Raw genomic sequence first — 11,816 nt, forward strand, 5'->3', positions numbered from 1 at the left:
TGCTAACTAAGCCCACTGCCCAACACAAAATAAACACATACCCCACACTTAAACTAAAGAACAAAAGATGAATGTCTCTGTGACCAAAATGAATGCAGTTTTTGAAAACTGGCGCACCCTGTAGTAAACTTTGAATATTCCAGAGCTGATACATTTTGCCTTATGGGCATTTTTTGTCTGAACGTCACAGGATTTTCTGAATTATGAAGTCATTAAGAAACCGAAGTATGATTCTTGCTACATGTAAGCTAACACTGCTGTGCACTGTACTGACATCATAAGACTGGTGACCTCACCAAAATACCCCACACAAATAGGGGCGTAGCCACAGGTAGGCCTGGGCCTACTCAGATTGATCACTGGCCTACCCAATCAAATAGAAGAAAATATTTATTAAGCCGCATTTTTTAAGATAAAACGTGTTGAACTCCACGCATGGTCAAAAAGGAGAGATGGCCAGGAAACAGTCTGAATGTAACTGCTGCACCACTAAAGGTGGAACGGGAAAATTTGAACAAAAAGCTGGCAAAAAGAAGCTGACTTCCGCTTCATCGAGAGTTGAAAGGCATGAAAACGGATGAGGAGGCCGCTCTGTTTCTGCTTGACAGGGGGGCAATATTAACTTATTTTTGCTATTTCACAGAATCAGTAGGTCAGTTTTGTTTTGTCCCATTTGCTAATGTTTGTGATAACAGATGATTAGCTTCACAGCAGCAATTGTAGCGACAGTTTGCTAACCCACAACCTAGCTAGCATTGCTGTGTGGTTATATGCTCTAACGTTATGTCATGGTATTTGTGCATACAACGTTTATCGCCACAAAAAAACAAGTTTGATAGCCCAGCATCATTCACCTTGACAACGTGCGTCCATTAAATTGAGGGGCGGAGCTTCTGACGGAGCACTGAAGGGAGGGGTGTATTTGTTTTGCTGTTGAGTTCAAACATCAACAGTCATTCTCCAGAATCGGAAACTGCACCTAACAGTTTGTTCTGTCTCGGCTGCTTTTTAAAGAAGCAACCAATCAGTACAGATGTCATTTACATATATCAGTCTTAAAGGCACGGGACAAAAAAGTAATAGATTAAAAGATAAAAAGTAAAAGATAAAGAGAAGTTGGAAAATGGCTGTGTAAAAACGAAGTATGACTGCGTTTACTATATAAAAGCACACAAGCAATAAAAGCAGACTTAAAGGAAAAAGAAATATACCAAAAATGTAGAATATAGCTCTTTTAGATAGATAGATAGATAGATAGATAGATAGATAGATAGATAGATAGATCACCTTATTAATCCCAGAGAGAAATTCTTCTATTGTAGCAGAACAAAGCAGTAAAAAGCAAGACCAGAGCAAAATAAGAGCAAAATAAATAGGCCATAATATAATTTTAACATGGTTAAAAAACACAACACGTCTCCCAGCCAATGCAACAAGAGACGATAACACTAAACACTCAAACATAATGTCCCATTACACTCATAACACTTTAAAGCTTGCTCACACACACACACACACACACACACACACACACACACACGCACACGCACACACACACACACAGACAACAGGACTTCCCCTTCATTTCCCCCAGAGGGAACTGAATACGTACTTAATGCGAGGGAATCTTCTCTAAAGAAAACAGTCTTGACATTTCTGTCACCACCAAATCTGAATTTCAAAAAAAGCTCCATAATCTCTCATGCTAATCTGCTTTGTTGGGTAAAAACGCTTTTGAAGCGTAAGATTAGAATACACCCCTCTCATTCCTCCGCAGTGCACAAACCAGGCGCTTTTTGGCCTTTTATATGTGCACAGTAGCCAAGAGCGTGATCCTTAAATAACCGAGGGCTATTAATAAAGCCACATCATGAAAAAATTCCTTGCTTTTGTGAAATAAAACAATGCTACGTACTAAGTGGACACTGATTCCGAATGCCATGTATTGTAACATCTCTTGGCTGTGATTTCTACTATGTGAAGTGTTATTTATTAACACCAGCCAAAAAATGCGCATGCACAAGGCCAGAGATAGCAGGAAAGGTCACTGCTAGCCACAGTTCCGCCCTCTGCGGTAAACACCAGGCCCATGCTAACTAAGCCCACTGCCCAACACAAAATAAACACATATGCCACACTTAAACTAAAGAACAAAAGCTGGATTTCTCTGTGACCAAAATGAATGCAGTTTTTGAAAACTGCCGCACCCTGTAGTAAACTTTGAATATTCCAGAGCTGATACATTTTGCCTTATGGGCATTTTTTGTCTGAACGTCACAGGATTTTCTGAATTATGAAGTCATTAAGAAACCGAAGTATGATTCTTGCTACATGTAAGCTAACACTGCTGTGCACTGTACTGACATCATAAGACTGGTGACCTCACCAAAATACCCCACACAAATAGGGGCGTAGCCACAGGTAGGCCTGGGCCTACTCAGATTGATCACTGGCCTACCCAATCAAATAGAAGAAAATATTTATTAAGCCGCATTTTTTAAGATAAAACGTGTTGAACTCCACGCATGGTCAAAAAGGAGAGATGGCCAGGAAACAGTCTGAATGTAACTGCTGCACCACTAAAGGTGGAACGGGAAAATTTGAACAAAAAGCTGGCAAAAAGAAGCTGACTTCCGCTTCATCGAGAGTTGAAAGGCATGAAAACGGATGAGGAGGCCGCTCTGTTTCTGCTTGACAGGGGGGCAATATTAACTTATTTTTGCTATTTCACAGAATCAGTAGGTCAGTTTTGTTTTGTCCCATTTGCTAATGTTTGTGATAACAGATGATTAGCTTCACAGCAGCAATTGTAGCGACAGTTTGCTAACCCACAACCTAGCTAGCATTGCTGTGTGGTTATATGCTCTAACGTTATGTCATGGTATTTGTGCATACAACGTTTATTGCCACAAAAAACAAGTTTGATAGCCCAGCATCATTCACCTTGACAATGTGCGTCCATTAAATTGAGGGGAGGAGCTTCTGACGGAGCACTGAAGGGAGGGGTGTATTTGTTTTGCTGTTGAGTTCAAACATCAACAGTCATTCTCCAGAATCGGAAACTGCACCTAACAGTTTGTTCTGTCTCGGCTGCTTTTTAAAGAAGCAACCAATCAGTACAGATGTCATTTACATATATCAGTCTTAAAGGCACGGGACAAAAAAGTAATAGATTAAAAGATAAAAAGTAAAAGATAAAGAGAAGTTGGAAAATGGCTGTGTAAAAACGAAGTATGACTGCGTTTACTATATAAAAGCACACAAGCAATAAAAGCAGACTTAAAGGAAAAAGAAATATACCAAAAATGTAGAATATAGCTCTTTTAGATAGATAGATAGATAGATAGATAGATAGATAGATCACCTTATTAATCCCAGAGAGAAATTCTTCTATTGTAGCAGAACAAAGCAGTAAAAAGCAAGACCAGAGCAAAATAAGAGCAAAATAAATAGGCCATAATATAATTTTAACATGGTTAAAAAACACAACACGTCTCCCAGCCAATGCAACAAGAGACGATAACACTAAACACTCAAACATAATGTCCCATTGCACTCTATGAACTTTATCTAAAGCCTGAATATGAGCCAAAATGGCCGGACATGGAGCCCGACAATAAAAGACCACAGCACACAGGCCTAGTTGTTATCAGCGTTATCAACGGTATCTTGTATGGTAATTTCCCCAGCATTCAGTTGTGCAAATATCATAGAGAGAAACATGTACTGAACTGTGAAATGTGTGTGTTGCTGTCCAGCTGCTGGCTATTCATACATAGCAGAAAGAAAACAGTTTCAGACAAAAAGATTTAGCAGTGTTTTAGCAGTTCAGCTAAGAAAAGAGATTTTAATATCTGGATTAAGTCTAAAAGGGAGTGTGTTAACACTCATGGTCCAGTGTCTTAGTACTTACAAACCTCTGAATCCAAAAAGGCCCTTCTTGACTGCTTGACCACGGTTCCCTCTAGTGGCAGGATGACTCAAAAATCACCAGTTATCTTCATACTTCAATTTTTCAAAACGTAAACAAAGTCATCCAGAGCGGTTTAGTGTGAATGCTCCATTCTAGAGAAACTTAGAGTCAAGACCGTTTACAGTGGTGGTGATAGGAACCAGACGTCTGCAGACTTTAACTGCTCTAAACAGCAATTCCCAGACCTTTTTAGTCTAAGACCCCCTTCTATCCCCTAATCCTCTAAAAGCTCCCTCACAGAAAGTTGTTACTTGAAATTGTTATTAAAACACAGTCTGATGTCTGAAACATTGTTTTATGATAATTTTGAAATAGTTTTGGCCTATTTTTTTTATCCATTTATAGCAGAGAGGTACATGTAGGGAGTTGTAAAACAAAATAGTCCCCAAAGAAACTTATTTTACTATAATAATAATAACAACAATAACCTTTATTCATATAGCACCTTTCATACAAAAATACATAAACATTCTACCCAAAATGCTTCACAATACAAAGTAAAAACAAAGGAGGAAGAAGAGAAATAAGATTGTTGTGGAAAAACAAGAAGGCACATGTAGGTTAACTGGTGGTTTTGGATGGTAAATAAAATGGCCACATTTGTGTTGTAGTCATCACTACCTCTGGTTCATATCACACACACAACCACTCTGAATGACTTTCTTTTCTGAATTATGCAGAAATTTTGAAAATTCGGTGTAATTCCCCTTTAACACACATGGTGCTGTATCTATGTGAGTGAAACTTTACAACACTGATTTTCTTACAAGGCCTCTGGACTCAAAAGTGACCTTTCTGACTGCATGACCATCTCTCCCTCTAGTGGCTGTAAGACCAAATTACAATCAGTGATGTGTTATTGAGAGTGAAGGCAGCATCTCAGTTGAATACTGATATTAAAAGGATTTGGACTAAAATCTAAATTACACACCCCTTACCTCGAAATGTAACGTAGCTCATACTGGAGCGGCTCGTGTTTTTGAAAGTCGAGTTTGATGCAGTCTGTAAACAGTGTAAAGGTTTCAATATGATCCATTCACTCCCAAGTTCATACGGAAACTAAGCTGCAAAAACAGCCCATTTTAAATTCATTGTTTTTGTGATGTCACAAAACACACTGCCCAGTGTACAGCAGCTTAGCCCTGCCCACTCACCCTGAAGCAATGAGAAGCCTGGATATGCTTTTTTAATTAGGAAGGAGGCAAAATACAAGGCAACTAATCAGAATATTCATCAGAACAGTCATTTACATATACCAGTCTTAAAGGCACAGTACACAAAAACAGCCTGTTTGATTCTAAGGGATAAAGAGAGATTGGAAAATGGTGTAAAAATGAATTAAGACTATTTGTGGTGCACAGACCAACCATAAGTGGGCCTTATGGATGGAAAAAGAATGAAATGTAAGAAAAACGTAGGATATGGGCCCTTTAAGTAAAGGAGGCTTACAGTCTTAACCATCACATACTTGCCTTAAACCATGTGGAATTTACTGATGAGGTTTCTGACACTAGTATGATGCACTGTTATGGACAAAAATACAATGCATAGCTAAAAACAGCAGCAGCCACTGACTTATAGCTTAAACTATGAGCCATTCTGGAGCGTACCTTGTAGGTGTTTGGTGTAGAGAACCTGCAGCAGTAGCCAGAGGAAGAGCAGAAGCAGGACCCCCTCTATCATTCCCTTACAGCAGAACAGCACACAGTGCAACAGAGGCTGCAGCTCGGCCGGATCCTCCTCTTCAGGACACTGCATGACCAGATCAGTGGGCACAACCACACAGTCTCTGTCTTTTCCTATTGTCTCTTGTCCTGTTTTTCTCTCTCTCTCTCCGTATTTCCCTTTCCTTTTTTACCTCTCTCTCTCTTTTTCGCTCTCTCTCTCAGCCTGGAAGTGCTGAATCTTTAACCGTGATGGCAGTGATCCAGTTCTGCTCTCAGACACTGGAACACTTGGTCCTCACTGCATCTTACTGAATAGTGATTAGTTTCAGGATCAGTGCAGACTATGGTTCCTCTCACTCATCAACAAGCCCTTGTTTATTGTCTCAGCTTTGTTCAGAAATTCAGAAAATATGGGTCTGTCTCATTACCCAGTGAGCTTCCTCGCTCTGTAGTGGGACAGTGGAGCTGGTTGGCACAGTTGTCACTCTCTGCCATTAGTCACAGGCATACCGTACATTAGGACAACCCAACTAGCAGCAAATGAAAGCTGAAAGTCTTAGCTGAAAAACAACCAGGAAAGATTTCCTGGAATTTATTTTTCACTTATAATTAGATTCATGTTGTGCACTTGAGCCAACCAGCCCCCAAAAACAAGTTTATTGTGAACAGTGATTTAGTACAGTACTGCATTATAGTTTCATTAGTGTTATTTAGAATCTGTGCAGTAGTATAATATGAAATATTTTGGTGACAATAGCGCTTCAGTTGGGCAGGTCCATACATACACCAACCAAACTGACCCAGGACACAATTCTGTAAAACATATAAAACATGATTATTAACGATATGCAAATCATTTAAACCGTATGTCATTGAAAATAGTACAAAGACAACATATCAAATGTTAAAACTGAGATATTTTATTGTTTTTTGAAAAATATATGCCCATTTTAAATTGGATGCCAACAATATGTTCCAAAAAGTTGAAACGGGGCAACAAAAGGTTGGCAAAGTTGTAGAATGCTAAAAAAACACCTGGTGGTTAATTGGCATCAGGTCAGTAACGTGATTGGGGCTCACCACTCTGTGAAACGAGCAAATAGTGCAACAATTCAAGAATAACGTCTCTCAAAATAAAATAGCAAAGAACTTTTGCTTTTCATCATCTACAGTACAGAATATCATTAAAAGATTCAGAGAATCTGGAGAAATCTCTGTATGTAAGGAACAAGGCTAAAAACCAGTAATTGCTGGCTGTGATCTTTGGGCCCTCAGGTGGCGCTGCGTCTGGAGCACGTTCTCTGGGGTGATGAATCACACTTCACTGATGGCTGAATCTGAGTTTGGCAGATGCCAGGAGAACATTACCCAACGGGAAGCACAGTGCAGACATTTTGGTGGAGGAGTTCTGAAAACACCACAGCTTTGTTTGATGTGTCTGTTTCTCAGCGAGGGCTTTAGGTTTAAATGATAATTAGTATTATGTTCATTTAACTGTGCTTGCTGTACAGAATGGAGAGTTATGTAACCACATATATTGAAAACTTGAAATGAAACCAAGAAAGTTGAAGTAAATAATACAAGTTAGCAAATGTCTCTGTGTGTTTGAGGATGTTGAAACGCTGACGCTGGACCTTTCTTCTGTATGCATGTGACGCTCCTAACACTGCAGCTCTCCACATGAGGAGAAACAGCGATGAGCCGCATTGTGTTAAACATAATAAAAAGAAAGTGCAGTTTAGCACAGACGTCCGGAGAAGCCACGAGCTGTGGCTATTTTTATTCACTGTTATATTGAGGTCATGACTTAATTATCTTGTGATCTCAAGATAACAACTAATCAAAATCAGACCTAATGACTGCATCTCTGTTCATTATCATGTAAATCTAAACACTACGGAGCCGTGCTGCTGACATCCCTTATAAAAAAATAATGCATGGCCACGACTTAATAAGGCGTGGGAATGAGATAATTAAGTCATGGCCACAACTTAGTAAGGTGTGGGAATGAGATCAGGCCTTACTAAGTTGGGGCCGCGCAATAGGATCTCGTTTCCATGCCCTACTAAGTTCTGTTGTGTTATTAGGATCTTGTTCCCATGCCTTACTAAGTTGAGGCCATGACTTAATTATCTCATTGCCATGCCTTACTAAGTTGTGGCCACGTTTTAGGATCTCGTTGCCAGGCGTTAAATAAGGCCACACATTATTTTTATTTATGCAGGATGTCATCAGCAGGGCTCTGTAGTATCTAGTTTAAAATAATTCTTTTAAAATGTGTGCACTATTTAAAAGAAAACATGCGCACCATTAAAAAAGAAAATGTACACACGATTAAAAGAAAATGAGAAATTGTTAATTGTGGCCCCGAATAGAAGGTGACATCCTGTATAAATAAAAATAATGCATGGCCACGACTTAGTAAGGCATGGGAACGAGATCCTAATGCAGGGATGAAAATGAAAATTAATTTGAGGGAACGTTTTGCCCTATGGAGCCCTGCTGGTGACATCCTGTATAAACAAAAAAAAAAATGCGTGGCCACGACTTAGCAAGGCATGGGAACAAGATAATTAAGGCGTGGCCATGACTTAGTAAGGCGTGGGAATGAGATCCTAATGCATGACCATGACTTAGTAAGGCATGATCTCATTCCCACGCCTTGCTAAGTTGTGGCCACACATTAGGATCTCGGTCCCATACCTTACTAAGTCATGGCCACGACTTAATTATCTTGTTCCCATGCCTTGCTAAGTCGTGGCCAAGGCATTTTTTTTTGGTTTATACAGGATGTCACCAGCAGGGCTCCATAGGGCAAAACGTTCCCTCAAATTAATTTTCATTTTCACCCCTGTTACAGGGCTCCGTAGCAGAGTGATGTACTGAGAAAATCATTTCTGCAGTCAGAATTCTTTGAAAAGGAACCAGATGGATTTCTCCTGTTCCTCTTTTCACGAGACTTAAGTTGCCAACGTATTAATCGTCCACCTCAAGAGATTCAGCAGTTATTTGGTACATGGTACGCCGGCCATTTAAGGTGGAACGGAAATTTGAAGAAGACGCTGGCAAAGCTGGAGCAAATCTCAGCTTCATCCCTTTTTTTCCCCACAACATTCTGTGAAAAACACAGTTTGCGTTTGGGTTTTGTTTCGACTTCTAGGCGTCCTTTGGAATCGACTCCCCGGTACTAGTGTTCACTTCCACGCCGCTCAGATCAGTCATGCCTCTCTCAGCGCTCTGCACCGCTCTGCTGGCTTTAATATGGACTCAGACTGTCCACTCCACACTGGAAGACCACCATCACGCAGCCAGGATCAGGATAACTCGGAGAGGTGAGGAGCAAAAAGATAAACACGCTGTTTTTGCTGGTTATCTTAGCTGTTTTCCAGTTTAACTGTCCCAGTTAAATAAAGTCCTTAAAGGAAAGTTTGTTCGCCCAACGGCCATATTTGCATGTTTTTCCCTCTCATACAAGACGAGGGTGGTGTTAAAGAGGCATCTCAGCTCTGAAAAATGATCTGTTAAGTCACATGACAGCTTCACTGGGACCGAATTCGGGACAGAAGCTGTTACAGAACGACAGAACTGAAGCATCTCAACGAGACAAAACGGCCTAAATGCTGTCCTAACTTTAGGATAAACCCTGGGGTGCCCTAACTTCTTTTAACTGTCCGTTTATATCGTTTTAAGGTAGCATCGGTTCACTATAACTGACGTCAGCATATTGGCGTTACATGTATCTACATTCAGTTGAGATGTTTCCTTTTCTGTCTCCTCGCTGTAAGATGTGCTCATGTCGGTGAACACCTGTCTAATAAAAGACTGCAGGGATGGTGGTGAATAATAAGGAGACAGAGCTGAACATGTGACTGTTCATTAGGAGGAATAGTGCGAGTAGGGGGACGTTATACAGCTGAACAGCCTGGTTCCAGAAGTAAAAATGATGTTGATTCTACCCATAATATTTTATCCAGCCAAGACTTATCATGAGCTAGAAGAGGACATATGGTGATATATGCTCCAATCAAAGCCAAAAGTCAGTCTCATTTTAACTTTGTTTCCAAAAAAAATGCTGTTTTATTCACTCTTTCGGCCAAGGGGTGGCGCCACACCTCCAAAAGTGGTGGGGCAAAACCAGAGCCGGCTTATGAGGAGTTTGGTCACTTCCTATTCTCCCCGTTATATCAAGAACAGGACTGCTAAACAGCAGAGGGCGCCCGCGAGCGAGTCCTCAATGAATGGGAGTGAATGGAGCTCAACGGCTAAAAACGAACAGTTAAAATAGTTTCTAATCACTTAAACAGAACTTTCCTTTAATTTCAGACAGTAGAAGGATGTGTTTCACTAAAAAAGCACAGAAATCTCACCTGTATGTTTCCTTTTCTCTACAGTAAACAGGTTTTGGGCAGCAGAGAGCGGGCCTTACTGCTACTGAGCGCTGATTGGTTGGCGAGTGGGGCAGCTCATTGGCTGTTCACACTCACTGACGTCATGGACATATATGAGGCCCCGTTTTAAACTCGAGTTTAAAAGCTCTTAAAAATATAACAGCAGTGTTGAAATGTTTTAAGCTGCTCTGTGTTCAGGAAATGATTGTATTCTTTTACATTAAAATGTTTAAGCATTATTTCATTTGCATAAAGTTAAACTCCGCTCAACTTTGTCACCTCGCCGACCCCACCCGCTTTGCATCGGCAACGTTTGTGCTGCCTCCTGTGGCCGGAAATCGCCAGCTCTCATTGAAAGTAAATGACCTCCAGCCACTTTGTCGCGTCGCTGCCGGTGTGAATGCAGGGATTAAGGCCTCAGCGTACTTCTTGCGAAATGAAATTCTCGAGGGTTGTGCGAAGCCGAAAACGCCCACACTTTCTGTGGATTCGTTTGCCTGTCGCGGACGCGCCACGTGACGCTGTGACATTTTATGATAAGTTTCAAGGCTGCTGGAAAACGATTCTGTCACAGTTCTAACTATGGTGACGTTTGAGTTCAGAATACTGCGACCATTTAAGGTGGAACAGGAAAATTCGAACAAGAAGCTGATGAATAGAAAGCCAACTTGTGAACCTAAATATAAGATAACGTGTATGTTTTGGTGCTTAATGCTAGTCAGTACTACCGAATAGTAGACTTAACATCTTACGTTTAGGAGGTGTTCATTGTTTATTTAACACATTTAACACATTTCACAGTGAAATATTAGTGTATCTGCCAAAGCCGAAGCTCCTCAAAATTGTCCGTCTTTGTTTAATGGCACGCCTCTTTTTTACCGACCAATCAGAGGCTTTGTCACAGTGTCTTCATCCGCGGAGTTCGCCCAGCCGCCATGCGTGCGACACGGCGAATTAAGCCTCCGCACAACTTATGCAGTTGTTCGTTTTCTCCGCAATTACATCATATTGTTCGCTGAAGCCAGGCGAACGTCGTCTCCACAAGAAGTCTGCTGAGGCCTTTACTCTGTCTGTTCATGCTGGTCAGCACTTCATGCCGTCAGCGAAGGTTTTTATGTGTGAGAACTGAACTCAAAAACAGGTGGTACTTTCACAGTACTGTGAAAAGTGGTGGGGCAAATGCCCGCTTGCCACCGTGGTTCCCGGCGCCTTGCTTTGTCCTAAACAGATACAATATTTATACATCTTAAAGTGAGCTCCACCCAGAGCTGGTTCATAGCTTGTTATCTCAGAATAACAATCCAAAAAAAATATAACTACCTCATGGGCCCTCCGGACTTCCATAATACAGAGAATTTATGCTAGAAAAGTTTTACTTCACACATTAATGCAGCATCAGACTTTCTCCATCTTTAAGTTCCCTTTCACGAAATTTCTTCACTTCTGGATGTTCCATGATCAACTGTGAGTGGTACTATTGAAAAGTGGAAGCGTTTAGGAACCACAGCAACTCAGCCACGAATTGTCAGACCACGTAAAGTACAGAGCATAAAAGTCACAAACGCTCTGCTGATCAATAACTGCAGCGTTCAAACCTCCTCAAGCTTTAACGTCAGCACAAAAACTGCACCAGGAGCTTCATGATATGGGTTTCTAAGGCCGAACAGCTGCATGCAAGCCTTGCATCACCAAGCACAATGCCAAGCGTCGGATGGAGAGGTGTAAAGCACCGCTACTGGACTCTGGAGCAGTGGAAACGTATTCTGTGGAGTGATGAATTCTCTATCT

The sequence above is a fragment of the Colossoma macropomum genome, unplaced genomic scaffold (assembly GCF_904425465.1).
Source record: "Colossoma macropomum unplaced genomic scaffold, Colossoma_macropomum, whole genome shotgun sequence".
Lineage (NCBI taxonomy): Eukaryota > Metazoa > Chordata > Actinopteri > Characiformes > Serrasalmidae > Colossoma > Colossoma macropomum.